Genomic DNA, 22,655 nt, shown 5'->3' with positions numbered 1-22,655 from the left:
CGCTTTTAGGATTGAGTCACACACAACGTATAAAAAATCGGTCCGTTTTACATGGAAGAGAATTGAAGAAATGTTCCCTGAACAGTGATCTGTATGTCATCCGTGTGCAATGCGAGGATATGATTTTCTCGCATCTTAAGCATCCGTGTGACATCCGTATGGCGAGATTTTTTCGCTGGCTTGCAAAATTGACATATAATGGATCCATGGCCTCAATTATTTGTGAAAACGTGTGTGTGTGTGTGTGTGTGTGTATGTCTTTATATTTCATACAGAGCTAGATGGCAGAATAGCCATTAATTCATTTCTCGGCTTCTGTAAAATCATTACAGAACCCTACAGGATAGGAAACATGGTTTACATGCAGTAAACCATTGCATATCAGTAAGATATACAGTGTGTGTGTGTGTGTGTATATATATATATATATATATATATATATAATATATATATTAGTCCCTCACTAATAATGTTAGTGGTGTATGTGTGTAAACTATTGGAGCACGTTCATTACCAGGCCAATATTTACAATTCTGACCACTGTCCCTTTATGAGGTAATAACTTGGAACGCTTCCATGGATCCCGGTGATTTTGACAATGTTTTTCTCGTGACATATTGTACTTCATGTTAGGGGTAAAATTTAATTCAAATAACTTGCGTTTATTTATGAAAAAAAGGAAATTTGGTGAAAATTTTCACAATTTTCCAACTTTGAATTTGTATGCCCTTAAATCACAGAGATACGGCACACAAAAACATAATAAGTAACATTTCCCACATGTTTACTTTACACCAGCACAATTTTGGAACCAAAATGTTGTTGTTTTTTTTTTTTTGCTTTTTTTTGGGGCCACATCACATTTGAAGTCACTTTGAGGGGTCTACAAGTATATGATAGAAAATACACAAAGATGACACCATTCTAAAAACACAAGCTGCGGAGACACCATCACATGTTTCTCAACGCAAGCAATGACTCCATGAGTTCATTCATCCTCATTTTTCACAGTCTTCTACTAGGCATTGCTCCTACTGGCCAGTTTCCTACTCCACACTGATGAGGGGCAATACCCTGAAACAGCTGTCTGTGGATGGATACCATGTTTTGGCATAGGTGGTTTCCTTTATTGGAGACTGCCCTTCCCGTGGTTGTTCCTTCCCGGGGAAAGACCAGGCTAGTCATTGCTTGCGTTGAGAAACATGTGATGGTGTCTCCGCGGCTTGTGTTTTGCATGTTTTTACATATTTCCCATAAGGGATGGGGGCATTGCTCTAGAATCACTGCGTTGAGAAACATGTGATGGTGTCTCCGCAGTGTTGGATGTTGATCTCCATGAGTTTATTCATCCTCATTTTTCACATCATTCTAAAAACTTCACTCCTCAAGGTGCTCAAAACCACATTCAAGAAGTTTATTAACCCTTCAGGTGCTTTACAGGAATTTTTTGAATGTTTAAAAAAAAAAATGAACATTTAACTTTTTTTCACAAAAAAATTACTTCAGGTCTAATTTTTTTTATCTTACCAAGGGTAACAGGCGAAACTGGACTGCAAAAGTTATTGTGCAATTTGTCCTGAGTACGCTCATACCTGATATGTGGGGGGAACCACTGTTTTGGCGCATGGCAGAGCTCAGAAGGGAAGGAGCGCCGTTTGACTTTTTCAATGCAAAATTAGCTGGAATTGAGATCGGACACCATGTCACATTTGGAGAGCCCCTGATGTACCTAAACAGTGGAAACCCCCCACAAGTGACCCCATTTTGGAAACTAGACCTCCCAAGGAACTTATCTAGATATGTGGTGAGAACTTTAAACCCTCAAGGGCTTCACAGAAGTATATAAAGTACAGCCATACAATTAAAAAAATCATCTTTATGGAAAAAATGTGATCTTTTCAACCCCAATTTTATTTTCCTAAGGGTAACAGGACCCCAAACGTTATTGTGCAATTTGTCCTGAGTACACTGATACCATATATGTGGGGGTAAACAACTATTTGAGCGCATGGCAGAGCTCAGAAGGGAAGCAGCGCCATTTGACTTTTTTGGCTGGAATTGAGATCGGACGTCATGTCGCATTTGGAAAGCCCCTGATGTGCCTAAACAGTGGCAACCCCACACAAATGACACCATTTTGGAAACTAGACCCCCAAGGAACTTATCTAGATGTGTGGTGAGCACTTTGAACCCCCAAGGGCTTCACAGAAGTTTATAATGCCCGGGCGTGAAAAAAAAAAATCACATTTTTTCCACAAACATGATCTTTTAGTCCCCATTTTTTTTTATTTTCCCAAGGGTATCAGGAGAAATTGGACCCCAAAAGTTGTTGTCCAATTTGTCCTGAGTACGGTGATATCCCATATGTGGGAGAAAACTACTGTATGGGCACACGTCGAGGCTCGGAAGGGAAGTAGTGACGTTTTGGAATGCACACTTTGATGGAATGGTCTGCGGGTGTCATGTTGCCTTTTGAGAGCCCCTGATGTGCCTAAACTGTTGAAACCCCCCACAAGTGACCCCTTAAGGAACTTATCTAGATGTGTGGTGAGCACTTTGAACCCCCAAGGGCTTCACAGAAGTTTATTACGTAGAGCCATTAAAATAAAAAAATCAAATTTTTTTTCCAAAAAAAATCAAATTTTTTTTCCAAAAAAAATGATATTTTGCCCCCAATGTTTTATTTTCCCAAGGGTAACAGGAGAAATTGGAATCCAAAAATTGTTGTGCAATTTGTCCTGAATAGACTGATACCCCATATGTGGGGGTAAACCACTGTTTGGGCGCATGGCAGAGCTTGGAAGGGATTAAGCATCGTTTGACTTTTTCAATGCAGAATTGGCTGGAATTGAGATCAGATGCCATGTTGCGTTTGGAGAGCCCCTGATGTGCCTAAACAGTGAAAAACCCCCAAATGCTAACTCCAACCCTAATTTCAGCCCTAACCCTAGCCCTAGCCCTAATGGGAAAATGGAAAAAAATAAAAAAAATTTCAATTTTATTATTTTTCCCTAACTAAGGGGATGATAAAGGGGGGTTTGATTTACTATTTGTGGCGGGTTTTTATGTTTGGCAGCTGTCATATGCTAAAAGATGCTTTTTTATTGTAAAAATAGTTTCTGCATCACCACATTTTGAGAGCTATAATTTTTCCATATTTTGACCCACCGAGTCATCTGAGGTCTTATTTTTTGCAGGACGAGTTGACGTTTTTATTGGTACCATTTTCAGGGACGTGACATTTTTTGATCGTTTTTTATTCCGATTTTTGGGACGCAGAATGAACAAAAACCAGCATTTCATGAATTTCTTTTGGGGGGGTGCGTTTACATCTTTCCACATGTGGTAAAATTGATAAAGCTGTTTTATTCTTCGGATCAGTACGATTACCTCATTTATGTAGTTTTTTTATGTTTTGGTGCTTTTATACAATGAAAACAATTTTATATAAAAAAAATAATTATTTTTGCATCGCTTTATTCTGCAAGCTATAACTTTTTATTTTTTTGCTGATTATGCTGTATGGCAGCTCGTTTTATTGCGGGACAAGATGACGTTTTCAGTGGTACCATGTTTATTTATATACGTCTTTTTGATCTTGTGTTATTGCACTTTTTGTTCGGCAGTATGATGATAAAGCATTGTTTTTTGCCTAGTTTTTTTTTTTTTTGAAGGGGTTCACTAAAGTGGTTAACTAGTGGGACAGTTTTATAGGGCGGGTCGCTATGGGCGCGGTGATACTAAATATGTGTACTTTTATCGTTTTTTTTATTTACAAAAAAAGAATTTATTAGGGTTTTTTATTATTATTTATTTAGGATTTTTTTTAATAAATTATTTTTTACACTTGTGCGAATCTTCCCTAATTCCCGGGTACACTGCGATCATGTTTGATCACAGTGTGCCAGGGGTTAACATACCGGGGCGGTTCGTGACCGCCCCTGACACATAGTGCCGGGTGTCAGCTGTGATAATCAACTGACACTCGGCCGCGATCAGCGGCGCTCCCCTTCAGGACATTGGGGGACATATATAAATCTTATGCATATGCAATTGTTTACTGTATGTAAACCATGTCTCATATCAAATGAATTATCACCTATTCTGCTATCTATACTATCTATATCTCTCTATGAACTATAAATGTGTCAATGACATATATATATACCTATACTAGGTGTATATTTCTATTCTATCTATTCAATTTTACCCTGAAAGTGTGATTTTACTGTATCACGCACTGAATTGCCAGCTTTTCCAAAGGACACCGGTGCATATTTCTCATAAGTCACACGCATGGTCCGTGTGTAATCCGTTTTTTTTTCTCGCACCCATAGACTTGCATTGGCGAGTCTCGGCCGTAATATGGTACAAATCGCAGCATGCTGCGATTTCTTTCGCACGTATAATAAGGGCGAGAAATAAACGGATGATGGGAGCTGCCCCATCGATTAACATTAGTCCGAGTGCTATGCAAATTTTTATCGAAGAGCACTCGTCCGAACTCTATGGTAGTGTGACTCCGACCTTATTCTGCATTGCAATCAAAGCTATTCCTGTGACTGCAATGCACTCCCACGGCATCAATATGCTTCTTTGCGCCTCCTGGGGGACACACAGTGACCCTCGCATATGACCCCGGTCACTGCCTCACAATAGATAGATAGATAATATATAGATAATCTGCTGAGTCGGCCGTCTGCAGCCAGTTACCTGCACAGGACACATACTTGTTACTTATGGCTTTGGAGTGGAAGGTTCTGTTTATCGCCATGATATATTACATGTAATGACACCGCACTGTTGCCATGACAACAGAACTGAAATAGCTTACGGAGGATGCTGTATAAGGTGCAGGGAACGTAGCAGTCTATGGAGGCAGACATTGCATTAATACTCGCTGTCGTGTTACGTATATTGGGTTACATTTGCATGCCTATCCACGTACACCTCGCTCCAAAATCCCGAGAAAATAAGCTTTTCTACAGAAACGGACTTATCTCAGAATATTTATTTTTGTCCTGAAAGCAGCGATTTGTAAATCTGCTCGCCCCGATGCCTGACAGAGGGAGCATTGTATTTATGAACGGCATTAGGAAAGGGAAATCTAAAAAGAACAGGGTTATTTTAGTGAAACCAATCACTGGGTGGCTTTATCCCCTCTCCTCAGTCTGGCACAATGCTCCGCTCTGTGCTCCACACACAGTTAAAGCTGTATGATTTTCAGCATCAGAAGAGTGACTGGATTGTATGGTTTGTTTTTTTTAAATGGTGCCTTCATATAAGGAGTAAACATAAATTACCTTGTAGTAATCAATCATTATACTAAAATCTAATTGGACCCTGGGAGCCATGGATGAAGCACCACATTAAATACTGGGGAATAACTGGTTCAATATCAACCAGGAAAGCCTGCAACGGAGAGTGGTGCTGTGTCTGGGAAAAAAAAGTTAATCTTCGTATAACTTAAAAAAAAAAATGTTTAACTCTTGAGTTTATGCCCTATAGTAACAGTATTGTTACATTCATTTCTAAAAAAGAAAAAGGAAAAATTTCTAAACAGAAAATGCATAAAGCTTTCCTATGCACATCTTTGGTCCTGGAAATCCATTGCCCTCAAGTGGATCAAATGCACAAAGTGGAGACAGAGAGTTTGATGTAAATTATATGAAGCAATTAAAAGAGTGGAAACAAGAAAAATTGTATGCTGTGTGATCAATACAGAATACATTATAGAAAATGATAACATGTTTTATAAAAGGTCTAGTGACCAATGCTATATAGTATGAAGCATTAAAGAGGATTATACAAGTTGATATTATAGAAAAAAAGACAATGAAACTTAGTGAAAAGTAATAAATGTATTATAAAGGGTGTAGAGATGTATATAATGTATTATAGAGGGTGTAGAGAGGATACAATGTATTATAGAGGGTGAAGACAGGATCCAATGTATTATAGAGGGTGTAGAGAGGATACAATGTATACTCCAGGGTAAAGAGAGGATACATTGTATTATAGAGGGTGTAGAGAGGAGACAATGTATTATAGAGAGTGAAGAGAGGAGACAGTGTATTATAGAGGGTGTAGAGGGGATACAATGTATTATAGAGGGTGTAGAGAGGATACTATGTATTATAGAGGGTGTAGAGAGGATACAGTGTATTATAGAGGATGTAGAGAGGATACAGTGTATTATAGAGGGTGTAGAGAGGATACTATATATTATAGAGGGTGTAGAAAGGATACAGTGTATTATAGAGGGTGAAGACAGAATACAATATATTATAGAGGGTGTAGAGAGGATACAATGTATATTCCAGGGTATAGAGAGGATACAATGTATTATAGTGAGTGTAGAGAGGATACAATGTATTATAGAGGGTGTAGAGAGGATACTATGTATTATAGAGGGTGTAGAGAGGATACAATGTATTATAGAGGGTGTAGAGAGGATACTATGTATTATAGAGGGTGTAGAGAGGATACTATGTATTAAAAAGGGTGTAAAGAGGATACTATGTATTATAGAGGGTGTAGAGAGGATACAATGTATTATAGTGAGTGTAGAGAGGATACTATGTATTATAGAGGGTGTAGAGAGGATACAGTGTATTATAGAGGGTGTAGAGAGGATACAGTGTATTATAGAGGGTGTAGAGAGGATACTATGTATTATAGTGGGTGTAGAGAGGATACAGTGTATTATAGTGGGTGTAGAGAGGATACTATGTATTATAGAGGGTGTAGAGAGGATACAGTATTATAGAGGGTGAAGACAGGATACAATATATTATAGAGGGTGTAGAGAGGATACAATGGATTTTCCAGGGTATAGAGAGGATACAATGTATTATAGTGAGTGTAGAGAGGATACAATGTATTATAGAGGGTGTAGAGAGGATACTATGTATTATAGAGGGTGTAGAGAGGATACTATGTATTATAGAGGGTGTAGAGAGGATACTATGTATTATAGAGGGTGTAGAGAGGATACAATGTATTATAGAGGGTGTAGAGAGGATACAATGTATTATAGTGGGTGTAGAGAGGATACAATGTATTATAGAGGGTGTAGAGAGGATACTATGTATTATAGAGGGTGTAGAGAGGATACAATGTATTATAGTGGGTGTATAGAGGATACAATGTATTATAGAGGGTGTAGAGAGGATACTATGTATTAAAAAGGGTGTAGAGAGGATACAGTGTATTATAGAGGGTGTAGAGAGGATACAGTGTATTATAGTGAGTGTAGAGAGGATGCTATGTATTATAGAGGGTGTAGAGAGGATACTATGTATTATAGAGGGTGTAGAGAGGATACAATGTATTATAGTGAGTGTAGAGAGGATACAGTGTATTATAGAGGGTGTAGAGAGGATACTATGTATTATAGAGGGTGTAGAGAGGATACAGTGTATTATAGTGGGTGTAGAGAGGATACTATGTATTATAGAGGGTGTAGAGAGGATACTATGTATTATAGAGGGTGTAGAGAGGATACAATGTATTATAGAGGGTGTAGAGAGGATACAATGTATTATAGTGGGTGTAGAGAGGATACAATGTATTATAGAGGGTGTAGAGAGGATACTCTGTATTATAGAGGGTGTAGAGAGGATACAATGTATTATAGTGGGTGTAGAGAGGATACAATGTATTATAGAGGGTGTAGAGAGGATACTATGTATTAAAAAGGGTGTAGAGAGGATACAGTGTATTATAGAGGGTGTAGAGAGGATACAGTGTATTATAGTGAGTGTAGAGAGGATACTATGTATTATAGAGGGTGTAGAGAGGATACTATGTATTATAGAGGGTGTAGAGAGGATACAATGTATTATAGTGAGTGTAGAGAGGATACAGTGTATTATAGAGGGTGTAGAGAGGATACTATGTATTATAGAGGGTGTAGAGAGGATACAATGTATTATAGAGGGTGTAGAGAGGATACTATGTATTAAAAAAGGGTGTAGAGAGGATACTATGTATTATAGAGGGTGTAGAGAGGATACAGTGTATTTTAGAGGGTGTAGAGAGGATACTATGTATTATAAAGGGTGTAAAGAGGATACAGTGTATTATAGACGGTGTAGAGAGGATACCATGTATTATAGAGAGTGTAGAGATGAGATAATGTATTGTAGAGAGTATACAGTGCATTATAGAGGGTGTAGAGAGGATACAGTGATTATAGAGGGTGTATGGAGTATACAGTCTGGGGTGTCAACATGCATACGCTGCATGTGTATCATCTCAAACCAAGCTCAATTTTTCTGTTTTTTCTCTGTATTTTTTGCATTCTGTGCAAGCTGGGGTGTGGCCTCCCTCTCCTGAGCTGGAAATTGTATATAAGGCTTCCCCAGACTGGTGTCTACTGTTTGGGACCCAGTCCTTTTGTCTGCCCTTGTTCACACATTGAGGTCAACTTTGACACAGAGCAAGGTTTTTAATATTAGACAGTGTAGGACTATCCCGAACAGAGTTACCTTGTCGTGGTGGGATGGATTTCATGCTACTTTTGATCAAAAACAGTATTACTAAAAACTCTGTATTATTTAGATGCACTTTTGCTTTTACTTATTTAGTTACAGCAGGGTTTTTGCTCACTTTGTCTTTTGCAGGTTTTGTGTTTTATGGCCAATGTCAACATGCATTTATACGCTGCATGTGTATCATCTCAAACCAAGCTCAATTTTTGTGTTTTTTCTCTGTATTTTTTGCATTCTGTGCAAGCTGGGGTGTGGCCTCCCTCTCCTGAGCTGGAAATTGTATATAAGGCTTCCCAATACTGGTGTCTACTGTTTGGGACCCAGTCCTTTTGTCTGCCCTTGTTCACACATTGAGGTCAACTTTGACACAGAGCAAGGTTTTTAATATTAGACAGTGTAGGACTATCCCGAACAGAGTTACCTTGTCGTGGTGGGATGGCTTTCATGCTACTTTTGATCAAAAACAGTATTACTAAAAACTCTGTATTATTTAGATGCACCTTTGCTTTTACTTATTTAGTTACAGCAGGGTTTTTGCTCACTTTGTCTTTTGCAGGTTTTGTGTTTTATGGCCAATGTCAACATGCATTTATACGCTGCATGTGTATCATCTCAAACCAAGCTCAATTTTTGTGTTTTTTCTCTGTATTTTTTGCATTCTGTGCAAGCTGGGGTGTGGCCTCCCTCTCCTGAGCTGGAAATTGTATATAAGGCTTCCCAAGACTAGTGTCTACTGTTTGGGACCCAGTCCTTTTGTCTGCCCTTGTTCACACATTGAGGTCAACTTTGACACAGAGCAAGGTTTTTAATATTAGACAGTGTAGGACTATCCCGAACAGAGTTACCTTGTCGTGGTGGGATGGCTTTCATGCTACTTTTGATCAAAAACAGTATTACTAAAAACTCTGTATTATTTAGATGCACTTTTGCTTTTACTTATTTAGTTACAGCAGGGTTTTTGCTCACTTTGTCTTTTGCAGGTTTTGTATTATAGAGGGTGTAGAGAGGATACAGTGTATTATAGAGGGTGTATGGAGTATACAGTGTATTATAGAGGGTGAAGAGAGGATACAGTGTATTATAGTGGGTGTAGAGAGGATACAGTGTATTATAGTGGGTGTAGAGAGGATACAATGTATTATAGAGGGTGTAGAGAGGATATAATGTATTATAGTGGGTGTAGAGAGGATACAATGTATTATAGAGGGTGTAGAGAGGATACAATGTATTATAGTGGGTTTAGAGATGTCTGTAATGTATTATAGAGGGTGTAGAGAGGATACAATGTATATTAAAGGGTGTAGAGAGTATACAATGTATTATAAAAGGTGTAGAGATGTATGCAATGTATTATAGATGGTGTAGAGAAAATACAAGGTATTATAAAGGGTGTAGAGAGGATACAATGTATTATAGAGGGTGTAGAGATGTATGCATTGTATTATAGAGGGTGTAGAGAGGACACAATGTATTATAGTGAGTGTAGAGATGTCTGCAATGTATTATAGAGGGTGTAGAGAGGATGCAATGTATTATAGAGGGTGTAGAGATGCATACAATGTACTATAGAGGGTGTAGAGAGGATACAACGTATTATATAGGGTGTAGAGAGGACACAATGTATTATAGTGGGTGTAGAGAGGATACAGTGTATTATAGTGGGTGTAGAGAGGATACAGTGTATTATAGTGGGTGTAGAGAGGATACAGTGTATTATAGAGGGTGTAGAGAGGATACCATGTATTATAGAGAGTGTAGAGATGAGATAATGTATTGTAGAGAGTATACAGTGCATTATAGAGGGTGTAGAGAGGATACAGTGATTATAGAGGGTGTATGGAGTATACAGTCTGGGGTGTCAACATGCATACGCTGCATGTGTATCATCTCAAACCAAGCTCAATTTTTCTGTTTTTTCTCTGTATTTTTTGCATTCTGTGCAAGCTGGGGTGTGGCCTCCCTCTCCTGAGCTGGAAATTGTATATAAGGCTTCCCCAGACTGGTGTCTACTGTTTGGGACCCAGTCCTTTTGTCTGCCCTTGTTCACACATTGAGGTCAACTTTGACACAGAGCAAGGTTTTTAATATTAGACAGTGTAGGACTATCCCGAACAGAGTTACCTTGTCGTGGTGGGATGGCTTTCATGCTACTTTTGATCAAAAACAGTATTACTAAAAACTCTGTATTATTTAGATGCACTTTTGCTTTTACTTATTTAGTTACAGCAGGGTTTTTGCTCACTTTGTCTTTTGCAGGTTTTGTGTTTTATGGCCAATGTCAACATGCATTTATACGCTGCATGTGTATCATCTCAAACCAAGCTCAATTTTTGTGTTTTTTCTCTGTATTTTTTGCATTCTGTGCAAGCTGGGGTGTGGCCTCCCTCTCCTGAGCTGGAAATTGTATATAAGGCTTCCCAATACTGGTGTCTACTGTTTGGGACCCAGTCATTTTGTCTGCCCTTGTTCACACATTGAGGTCAACTTTGACACAGAGCAAGGTTTTTAATATTAGACAGTGTAGGACTATCCCGAACAGAGTTACCTTGTCGTGGTGGGATGGCTTTCATGCTACTTTTGATCAAAAACAGTATTACTAAAAACTCTGTATTATTTAGATGCACCTTTGCTTTTACTTATTTAGTTACAGCAGGGTTTTTGCTCACTTTGTCTTTTGCAGGTTTTGTGTTTTATGGCCAATGTCAACATGCATTTATACGCTGCATGTGTATCATCTCAAACCAAGCTCAATTTTTGTGTTTTTTCTCTGTATTTTTTGCATTCTGTGCAAGCTGGGGTGTGGCCTCCCTCTCCTGAGCTGGAAATTGTATATAAGGCTTCCCAAGACTAGTGTCTACTGTTTGGGACCCAGTCCTTTTGTCTGCCCTTGTTCACACATTGAGGTCAACTTTGACACAGAGCAAGGTTTTTAATATTAGACAGTGTAGGACTATCCCGAACAGAGTTACCTTGTCGTGGTGGGATGGCTTTCATGCTACTTTTGATCAAAAACAGTATTACTAAAAACTCTGTATTATTTAGATGCACTTTTGCTTTTACTTATTTAGTTACAGCAGGGTTTTTGCTCACTTTGTCTTTTGCAGGTTTTGTATTATAGAGGGTGTAGAGAGGATACAGTGTATTATAGAGGGTGTATGGAGTATACAGTGTATTATAGAGGGTGAAGAGAGGATACAGTGTATTATAGTGGGTGTAGAGAGGATACAGTGTATTATAGTGGGTGTAGAGAGGATACAATGTATTATAGAGGGTGTAGAGAGGATATAATGTATTATAGTGGGTGTAGAGAGGATACAATGTATTATAGAGGGTGTAGAGAGGATACAATGTATTATAGTGGGTTTAGAGATGTCTGTAATGTATTATAGAGGGTGTAGAGAGGATACAATGTATATTAAAGGGTGTAGAGAGTATACAATGTATTATAAAAGGTGTAGAGATGTATGCAATGTATTATAGATGGTGTAGAGAAAATACAAGGTATTATAAAGGGTGTAGAGAGGATACAATGTATTATAGAGGGTGTAGAGATGTATGCATTGTATTATAGAGGGTGTAGAGAGGACACAATGTATTATAGTGAGTGTAGAGATGTCTGCAATGTATTATAGAGGGTGTAGAGAGGATGCAATGTATTATAGAGGGTGTAGAGACGCATACAATGTACTATAGAGGGTGTAGAGAGGATACAACGTATTATATAGGGTGTAGAGAGGACACAATGTATTATAGTGGGTGTAGAGAGGATACAGTGTATTATAGTGGGTGTAGAGAGGATACAGTGTATTATAGTGGGTGTAGAGAGGATACAGTGTATTATAGTGGGTGTAGAGAGGATACAATGTATTATAGTGGGTGTAGAGAGGATACAATGTATTATAGTGGAGGTAGAGGATACAGTGTATTATAGAGGGTGTAGAGAGGATACAGTGTATTATAGAGGGTGTAGAGAGGATACAGTGTATTATAGTGGGTGTAGAGAGGATACAGTGTATTATAGTGGGTGTAGAGAGGATACAGTGAATTATAGTGGGTGTAGAGAGGATACAGTGTATTATAGTGGGTGAAGAGAGGATACAATGTATTATAGAGGGTGAAGAGAGGATACAATGTATTATAGTGGGTATAGAGAGGATACAATGTATTATAGTGGGTGTAGAGAGGATACAGTGTATTATAGAGGGTATAGAGAGGATACAGTGTATTATAGAGGGTGTAGAGAGGATACAATGTATTATAGAGGGTGCAGAGATGTATGCAATCTATTAAAGAGGGTGTAGAGAGTATACAGTGCATTATAGTGGATGTAGAGAGGATACAGTGTATTATAGAGGGTGTAGAGAGGATACAATGTATTAGGGTGTAGAGCGGATACAATGTATTATAGAGGGTATAGAGAGGATACAATGTATTATAGTGGGTGTAGAGAGGATACAGTGTATTATAGAGGGTATAGAGAGGATACAGTGTATTATAGAGGGTGCAGAGATGTATGCAATCTATTATAGAGGGTGTAGAGAGTATACAGTGCATTATAGTGGGTGTAGAGAGGATACAGTGTATTATAGAGGGTGTAGAGAGGATGCAATGTATTATAGAGGGTGTAGAGACGCATGCAATGTACTATAGAGGGTGTAGAGAGGATACAACGTATTATATAGGGTGTAGAGAGGACACAATGTATTATAGTGGGTGTAGAGAGGATACAGTGTATTATAGTGGGTGTAGAGAGGATATAGTGTATTATAGTGGGTGTAGAGAGGATACAGTGTATTATAGTGGGTGTAGAGAGGATACAGTGAATTATAGTGGGTGTAGAGAGGATACAATGTATTATAGTGGGTGTAGAGAGGATACAGTGTATTATAGAGGGTATAGAGAGGATACAGTGTATTATAGAGAGTGTAGAGAGGATACAATGTATTATAGAGGGTATAGAGAGGATACAATGTATTATAGTGGGTGTAGAGAGGATACAGTGTATTATAGAGGGTATAGAGAGGATACAGTGTATTATAGAGAGTGTAGAGAGGATACAATGTATTATAGTGGGTGTAGAGAGGATACAGTGTATTATAGTGGGTGTAGAGAGGATATAGTGTATTATAGTGGGTGAAGAGAGGATACAATGTATTATAGAGGGTGTAGAGAGGATACAACGTATTATAGTGGGTATAGAGAGGATACAATGTATTATAGTGGGTGTAGAGAGGATACAGTGTATTATAGAGGGTGTAGAGAGGATACAGTGTATTATAGAGGGTGTAGAGAGGATACAATGTATTATAGAGGGTATAGAGAGGATACAATGTATTATAGTGGGTGTAGAGAGGATACAGTGTATTATAGAGGGTATAGAGAGGATACAGTGTATTATAGAGAGTGTAGAGAGGATACAATGTATTATAGAGGGTGCAGAGATGTATGCAATCTATTATAGAGGGTGTAGAGAGCATACAGTGCATTATAGTGGGTGTAGAGAGGATACAGTGTATTATAGAGGGTGTAGAGAGGATGCAATGTATTATAGAGGGTGTAGAGACGCATGCAATGTACTATAGAGGGTGTAGAGAGGATACAACGTATTATATAGGGTGTAGAGAGGACACAATGTATTATAGTGGGTGTAGAGAGGATACAGTGTATTATAGTGGGTGTAGAGAGGATACAGTGTATTATAGTGGGTGTAGAGAGGATACAGTGTATTATAGTGGGTGTAGAGAGGATACAGTGTATTATAGTGGGTGTAGAGCGGATACAAGGTATTATAGAGGGTGTAGAGAGGATACAATGTATTATAGTGGGTGTAGAGAGGATACAGTGTATTATAGAGGGTATAGAGAGGATACAGTGTATTATAGAGGGTGTAGAGAGGATACAATGTATTATAGAGGGTGTAGAGAGGATACTATATATTCTAGTGAGTGTAGAGATGTCTGTTACGTATTATAGTGGGTGTAGAGAGGATACAATGTATTATAGAGGGTGTAGAGAGGATACAATGTATTATAGAGGGTGTAGAGAGGATACTATATATTCTAGTGAGTGTAGAGATGTCTGTTACGTATTATAGTGGGTGTAGAGAGGATACAATGTATTATAGAGGGTGTAGAGAGGATGCAATGTATTATAGTGGGTGTAGAGAGGATACAATGTATTATAGTGGGTGTAGAGAGGATACAACGTATTATAGAGGGTGTAGAGAGGATGCAATGTATTATAGTGGGTGTAGAGAGGATACAGTGTATTATAGAGGGTGTAGAGAGGATACAGTGTATTATAGTGGGTGTAGAGAGGATACAATGTATTATAGTGGGTGTAGAGAGGATACAGTGTATTATAGTGGGTGTAGAGAGGATACAGTGTATTATAGAGGGTGTAGAGAGGATACAGTGTATTATAGTGGGTGTAGAGAGGATACAATGTATTATAGAGGGTGTAGAGAGGATACAGTGTATTATAGTGGGTGTAGAGAGGATACAATGTATTATAGAGGGTGTAGAGAGGATACAATGTATTATAGTGGGTGTAGAGAGGATACAATGCATTATAGTGGGTGTAGAGAGGATACAGTGTATTATAGTGGGTGTAGAGAGGATACAGTGTATTATAGTGGGTGTAGAGAGGATACAGTGTATTATAGTGGATGTAGAGAGGATACAATGTATTATAGAGGGTGTAGAGAGGATACAATGTATTATAGAGTGTGTAGAGAGGATACAGTGTATTATGGAGGGTGGTGTAGAGAGGATACAATGTATTATAGAGGGTGTAGAGAGGATACAGTGTATTATAGAGGGTGTAGAGAGGATACTATGTATTATAGAGGGTGTAGAGAGGATACATGTATTCTAGTGAGTGTAGAGATGTCTGTAACGTATTATAGAGGGTGTAGAGAGGATACCATGTATTATAGAGGGTGTAGAGAGGATACAATGTATTATAGTGGGTGTAGAGATGATACAGTGTGTTATAGTGGGTGTAGAGAGGATACAGTGTATTATAGAGGGTGTAGAGAGGATACAGTGTATTATAGTGGGTGTAGAGAGGATACAATGTATTATAGAGGGTGTAGAGAGGATACAGTGTATTATAGTGGGTGTAGAGAGGATACAATGTATTATAGAGGGTGTAGAGAGGATACAATGTATTATAGAGGGTGTAGAGAGGATACAATGTATTATAGTGGGTGTAGAGAGGATACAATGTATTATAGTGGGTGTAGAGAGGATACAGTGTATTATAGTGGGTGTAGAGAGGATACAGTGTATTATAGTGGGTGTAGAGAGGATACAGTGTATTATAGTGGATGTAGAGAGGATACAATGTATTATAGAGGGTGTAGAGAGGATACAATGTATTATAGAGTGTGTAGAGAGGATACAGTGTATTATGGAGGGTGGTGTAGAGAGGATACAATGTATTATAGAGGGTGTAGAGAGGATACAGTGTATTATAGAGGGTGTAGAGAGGATACTATGTATTATAGAGGGTGTAGAGAGGATACATGTATTCTAGTGAGTGTAGAGATGTCTGTAACGTATTATAGAGGGTGTAGAGAGGATACCATGTATTATAGAGGGTGTAGAGAGGATACAATGTATTATAGTGGGTGTAGAGAGGATACAGTGTATTATAGTGGGTGTAGAGAGGATACAGTGTATTATAGAGGGTGTAGAGAGGATACAATGTATTATAGAGGGTGTAGAGAGGATACAATGTATTATAGTGGGTGTAGAGAGGATACAGTGTATTATAGTGGGTGTAGAGAGGATACAGTGTATTATAGTGGGTGTAGAGAGGATACAATGTATTATAGAGGGTGTAGAGAGGATTCAATGTACTATAGTGGGTGTAGAGAGGACACGGTGTATTATAGAGGGTGTAGAGATGATACAGTGTATTATAGAGGGTGTAGAGATGTATGCAATCTATTATAGAGGGAGTAGAGAGGATACAGTGTATTATAGAGGGTGTAGAGAGGATACAGTGTATTATAGATGGTGTAGAGAGGATACTATGTATTATAGAGGGTGTAGAGAGGATTCAATGTACTATAGTGGGTGTAGAGAGGACACGGTGTATTATAGAGGGTGTAGAGAGGATACAATGTATTATAGAGGGTGTAGAGATGTATGCAATCTATTATAGAGGGAGTAGAGAGGATACAGTGTATTATAGAGGGTGTAGAGAGGATACAGTGTATTATAGATGGTGTAGAGAGGATACTATGTATTATAGAGGGTGTAGAGAGGATACAATGTATTATAGAGGGTGTAGAGATGTATGCAATCTATTATAGAGGGAGTAGAGAGTATACAGTGCATTATAGTGGGTGTAGAGAGGATACAGTGTATTATAGAGGGCGTAGAGAGGATACTATGTATTATAGAGGGTGTAGAAAGGATACAATGCATTATAGTGGGTGTAGAGAGGATACAATGTATTATACAGGGTGTAGAGAGGATACAATGTATTATAGTGAGTGTAGAGAGGATACAGTGTGTTATAGAGGGTGTAGAGAGGATACTATGTATTATAGAGGGTGTAGAAAGGATACAATGCATTATAGTGGGTGTAGAGAGGATACAATGTATTATACAGGGTGTAGAGAGGATACAATGTATTATAGTGGGTGTAGAGAGGATACAATGTATTATAGTGGGTGTAGAGAGGATACAGTGTATTATAGAGGGTGTAGAGAGGATACAGTGTATTATAGTGGGTGTAGAGAGGATATAGTGTATTATAGAGGGTGTAGAGAGGATACAATGTATTATAGTGGGTGTAGAGAGGATACAGATAATTATAGAGGGTGTAGAAAGGATACAATGCATTATAGAAAGTATGAAAAAGGAGAGAGAATAATATAGGTATGATGCAAAATATTCTACAAAGTGTAGAAAGTAATATAAGTTGTTAAAAATATTATATAATGTATTAAAAGTGGATTTAGAAGGTGTAGAATTTATTTCTGATGGGTCAGAGTAGATAAAATGTATTCTGAAGATGTAGAAGTGAACCAGAATTACAGATATGGTGTAAAGGATACCTCGGTTGGCATTAGTGACATGATGTGTTGCATGGAGTTGTCAGCAGCATCACTTAATGTACTTATAATGAAGAACGATGTCGCGACAGGACAGAAGCGTACAGAGCAGCTCCATTCAGCAGCAATCACAGAGCAGATACATTGCACTGACATCTTACCTTTCTGTCTCACAGGCTTTGTGGATGATTCTCAGCCCCTGTGTGCAGCTCTGTAGGAAGCAGAAGAGACGCTGTGTGAAAGGGAGCAGAAGCCCAGATAGAGAGAAATCTCCACCCATCGTTTTACTTCGTCGTCAGGAAATTAATGATCACCCACTTCCTCTACATTGCACAGGGGCTACTTGCTCTCACATCTGCCGGCCTGGCTTCCAGAAATTCGCCCTGGCTCATGCACTTGTGGCCAGCTTTGCTGTCATCTGGCCATGGGAAATGTGATATTTCTGCCTTGTCCAGCGGTGTACGATCGGCCTTTCACAGCTTGGATACATGATTTTTATCTTTCTGCTTTTGTACTGCGCTCATAAAGTGTAGGTATAGGTATAAGGCCTGGGTCACACTTGCGAGTGCAATGCGAGAAACTCACGCGAGTCTCAATACCTGGCACTGGAGCCCAGTTGGACGTTGCCTTTTCGTGCAATTCTTTTTATACTTTAATGCATGCATTTCGGACTAAGAATAATTTTTGCAATTAGAGAACGTTGCAGTATTTGGCTTTTATGGGCATTTTGTTTCCCTGTGCATTGCTGGCTGCAGAATGAGTTATGTGAGAATCCATCAGCGAGCTCGTTCTGAAGAGAGAGTTTCTAACTCACTTATCTGTCTTTTACTGAACTTCAATAAACTAATTTATGATTGCAAAGTTTAGCTAAACTTTGATGTGGTCTATGGTCATAAATCAGAACAAAGGAATTTAGAAAAAGACAAACAATTAAATACAAACTCTCTGTCAGAAGGCGCTCACTGATGGTTTCTCAAATAACTCATTCTGCAGCAGCTATATTCAGGTGCTATAGAAGACAAACAGAGCAAATAACGTTTAGCCCCTCTCGCTCCACAAATAGCCACATGACCTTGTCCAGAAAAACATGGCTGCCTTCTTCCAAAAAAAAAAAAGCATCACCCCTTTCTTCAGGTTGTTTTTCATTTATGCACCATTCACTTTGATTTTCCTGAGCTGTAATACCACTCTCAACCTGCAGACAGGGGTGGCGTCTTTTTTGGGAAAATGGCAGCCATGTTTCTCAGATACTGGATGACCCCTTTAATGGCTCTACGTATAGAAAAGTCATATTTTGCTTCTCAGGCATTTTGGTGAATTGGTCTGTTTAGGAAATGTAGGTTAATGTTTTCAGGCTTTGTTTTTTTTTTAAACTTATTTTATTCCTCTGCAGAAAACTCTAAAAAGGCATCTGTCTAATGTGCAGACAACAGATGGCACTTCCTAAAGACTTGATTTTTAGAGACCTCAACCCCTATGAGAACCCCAACACCCCCTTCCGATCCATCTGCCCGCTTTCCTTGTAGCCAGGTTCAGTACATGATTGCCAGCTAAAAATGGCGCTAGTAGCCCATGGCAGTATTTTATTTGGTTCTGCATCATCGTGCACCCCAGATTTGATGACACATTGAAAAAAAAAAAGACTGATTGACTTAAAGGGAATCTGTCAGTAGGGTCAACCCTCCTGAGCCATCAGTATGAGTCTGTAGGTCATAGAAAGCTGAATAAAACAATACCTTGATATCTGCGATCTGATGTCTTATTCCAGAGAAATCAACATTTTTCTTAACATGTAAATGAGCTGTTAAGATCTATGGGCGGACATAGATCTTCCTGAGAATCTGCCTTCAGAGTTTATTCTAAATGAATAGGTTCATTACCAGTGTGAGATCAAGTGAGCCGACTGTCAGTCATTACATGTCTTACACTGGTAACGCCCCCTTTTATTTAAAATTAGCTCTGGAGGCAGATTCTCCAAGAGATCCATGTCCGGTCCATAGATCTTAACAGCTCATTTACATAATAAGAAAAATGTGGATTTCTCTAGAATAAAATATCGAAACTCAAATATCAATATATCATTTTGTTCAGCTTCCTATGACCTTCCTGCCCTCATAGACGACTCAGGAGGGTCAATTCTACGGGAATTCCCTTTAAGCCATTTGACAGCTGTTGGACGAACGATGTTTTGACTGACAGCCTTCTCTCTCATACACAGGACAGCCGAGCACTCCTGTGTTCTTTATGATACCGTTGCCGACTGACACGTCGACTCATCTCAGGGAGAACAAGGCAATGGGCAGTCTGAAATTGGACATGTCCAATCATCATCTCACCCGACCATTAGTCGTCTTGTGCCCCCATATGCATTAGATGGTCGCCCAAACCAAAGGGTGTTGGTCTGATGTGTATGGGGGTCTTTACAGTCGTCCTTCTTGCAAATCACCCCATATCTAGTGCTATTGGCTGTGTCAAGTTTTGCACAGAAGACTTTGGCTGTGAGACTACATGACTGTACAGCTGCAAGTAATAGTATTGTTTTACTATAAGCAATGCGAACCTCCCATTTTATTTTTTTTATTGTGCAACCAAAGTCACCGTACGGCCATATCTGAGCACAGGAACAACACAGTAAGCCTACCTGTATTGTAAAAAACTTCTGCCAAAGAGTTAGGCAAAAAATGATTGCCCGTTTTAGCCCCAGCACTGGGATCGGGTGTTGTGGGCAGAATACTTACCTCCTCAGGGAGATCCTGGCAGACTCATTTTCTTTACAGATATTCCTCTCCCTTTCCCCCCTCCACATGCCATCTGCTGTGTGCAATGGGTGTTCCTGATTTGAACACATGCATGATTAAGAAGTGCACAGCCCACATCATCTGCTTGGAAATGGGATTTTTTTTTTTTTTTTTTTTTAGTCCATAGATTAGAAAGCTGCAATTCAGTGATTAAACCCTCGCAGAACAATGAATCTCTGACACCAGGCAGCTATTGTACTGGCTGCAGAAATAGACCATTGATGCCAGGTGGGAGGAGGAAGGGGGGACAAAGGCGATTATAGGGCCTAAGCCCTGGACTTAACGCCTCGGCTGACACATATCTCATTTATGCCCTACGTTAGAATTAATCTGATCATACATAAAACCCAATTATCCGTCCGTAAGTGACGACTGTTAGCGAATATCGATGGGTCTATGGGGCTATAAACGAGCGTCTGATAAATGAAAACTGTGCAATGTTTGCAAGGATCGGACTTTGCAGAAACTTGGTCTGCGCTTGCTGGAAGATGTGGTTTAGTGGCCTGGAAAAGTGAGTGAAGAACCTTGAAGTTTGGGGTGATAAATGTTGACTTCACGGCAATATTGACTGTTTTGCTTGCATACTATATAACGGTATTATTGGAGGCATTAGCATTTCATGGTGCTATTATTTGCATGTTTTATAGCACTTACCACAGGATTTGTGCACTGTATGGCAATATTAATTGAGTCACAGTTGGCAGAATTATTTGAACTCCTATGGATGTATTATGAGACCGCACTGTTATTTGCACATTTTACTGCATACAGTTGTTCTCAAAAGTTTACATACCCTGGCAGAATTTTGGCTTTCTTGGCCTTTTTTCAGAGAATATGAATGATAACACCAAAACTTTTTCTCCACTCATGGTTAGTGGTTGGGTGAAGCCATTTATTGTCAAACTACTGTGTTTTCTCTTTTTAAATCACAATGACAACCCAAAATTTCCAAATGATCCTGATCAAAAGTTCACATACCCTGGTGATTTTGGCCTGATAACATGAACAGAAGTTGACTCAAATGGGTTTGAATAGCTACTAAAGGTAACATCCTCACCTGTGACTTGTTTGCTTGTAATCATTGTGTGTGCATAAAAGCTGAGTGAGTTTCTGGGATCCAGACAGACTCTTGCATCTTTCATCCAGCCACTGACTTTTCTGGATTGTGATTCATGGGGAAAGCAAAAGAATTGTCAATGGACTTGCGGGAAAATTTGGTTGAACTGTATAAAACAGGAAAGGGGTACAAAAAGATATCCAAGGAATTGATAATGCTAGGCAGCAATGTTCAAACTGTGATTAACAAATGGAAAATCAGGGGCTCTGTAAAAACAAAACCATGGTCAGTTAGACCAACAAAAATTTTGTCCACAACTGCCAGGAAAATTGTTTAGGATGCAAAGAAAAACCCACAAATAACATCAGCTGAAATTCTGGACTCTCTGAAAACTAGCGGCGTGGCTGTTTCAAGATGCACAGTTAGGAGGCACTTGAAGAAAAATGGGCTGCATGGTCCAGTCAGCAGAAGAAAGCCATTAATGCACAAATGCCACTAAGTATCTCTCCTACAATTTGCAAAACAGCACAGAGACAAGCCTCAAAACTTCTGGAACAAGGGAGTGATGAGAACAAAATTGAACTTTTTGGCCACAACCATAAACGTTAATTTTGGAGAGAGGTCAGCAAGGCCTATAATGAAAGGAACACCATTCCTACTGTAAATCACGGAGGTGGATTGTGGGTGTGTGAGCTACAAAGGCACAGGAAACTTGGTCAAAGTTGAAGGAAAGATGAATGCAGCACATTATAAGCAAATACTGCATTATCAGCAAATACTGCTGTGCATAGGACATATTTGGACATTCCAACATGACAACAATGCAAAACACAAGGCCAAGTCGACCTGTCATTGGCTACAGCAGAAAAAAGTGAAGGTTCTGGATTGGCCATCTCAGTCTCCTAACCTCAATATCATTGGGCCAATCTGGGGAGATCTCAAGTGCTCAGTTCATGCCCAACAGCTCTGGAATTTACAGGAACTGGAGCCTTTTTGCCAAGAAAAGTGGTCAGCTTTACGGTTGTGAACTCTCTCGATTTGACTTCTGAGTCAGGGCTCCCTCTGGTGGTTATTGTGGGTAGTGGAGCTGGTCGAAGTCTGCCACCTGGCGACAATGGAAATCTGGGATTACTGACTGGAGTAGTTAAGTGAGCAGGTTTCCTTCAGTGGCCTCTTTCTGCTTTGCTGTGAGGGTTCAGCGAGCTCCCTGCTGGGGCTGTGCTGGACCCCGCTCC

General features: G+C 39.2%; 1 protein-coding gene across 3 annotated transcripts in view; it reads right to left on the bottom strand.

Annotated features, from left to right (window-relative positions):
- Positions 1–17,876, bottom strand: part of GNG2 (G protein subunit gamma 2) — a 193,435-nt gene extending 175,559 nt beyond the window's left edge. The window contains exon 1 of one of the 3 annotated variants that reach the window (XM_073577910.1): positions 17,727–17,876. The gene's annotated coding sequence lies outside the window, so the exon portion shown is untranslated. The remainder of the gene's footprint in view (positions 1–17,726) is intronic. The other 2 variants (XM_073577909.1, XM_073577908.1) reach the window with 2 other exon arrangements.
- Positions 17,877–22,655: the final 4,779 nt, after the last annotated feature.

This window comes from Dendrobates tinctorius, unplaced genomic scaffold (genome assembly GCF_039654945.1).
Source record: "Dendrobates tinctorius isolate UK_male_01 unplaced genomic scaffold, ASM3965494v1 ptg000058l, whole genome shotgun sequence".
Taxonomy (NCBI): Eukaryota; Metazoa; Chordata; class Amphibia; order Anura; family Dendrobatidae; genus Dendrobates; species Dendrobates tinctorius.
The sequence above is the reverse complement of the archived record's forward strand: the minus strand, read 5'-3'. Positions and strand labels throughout refer to the sequence as shown.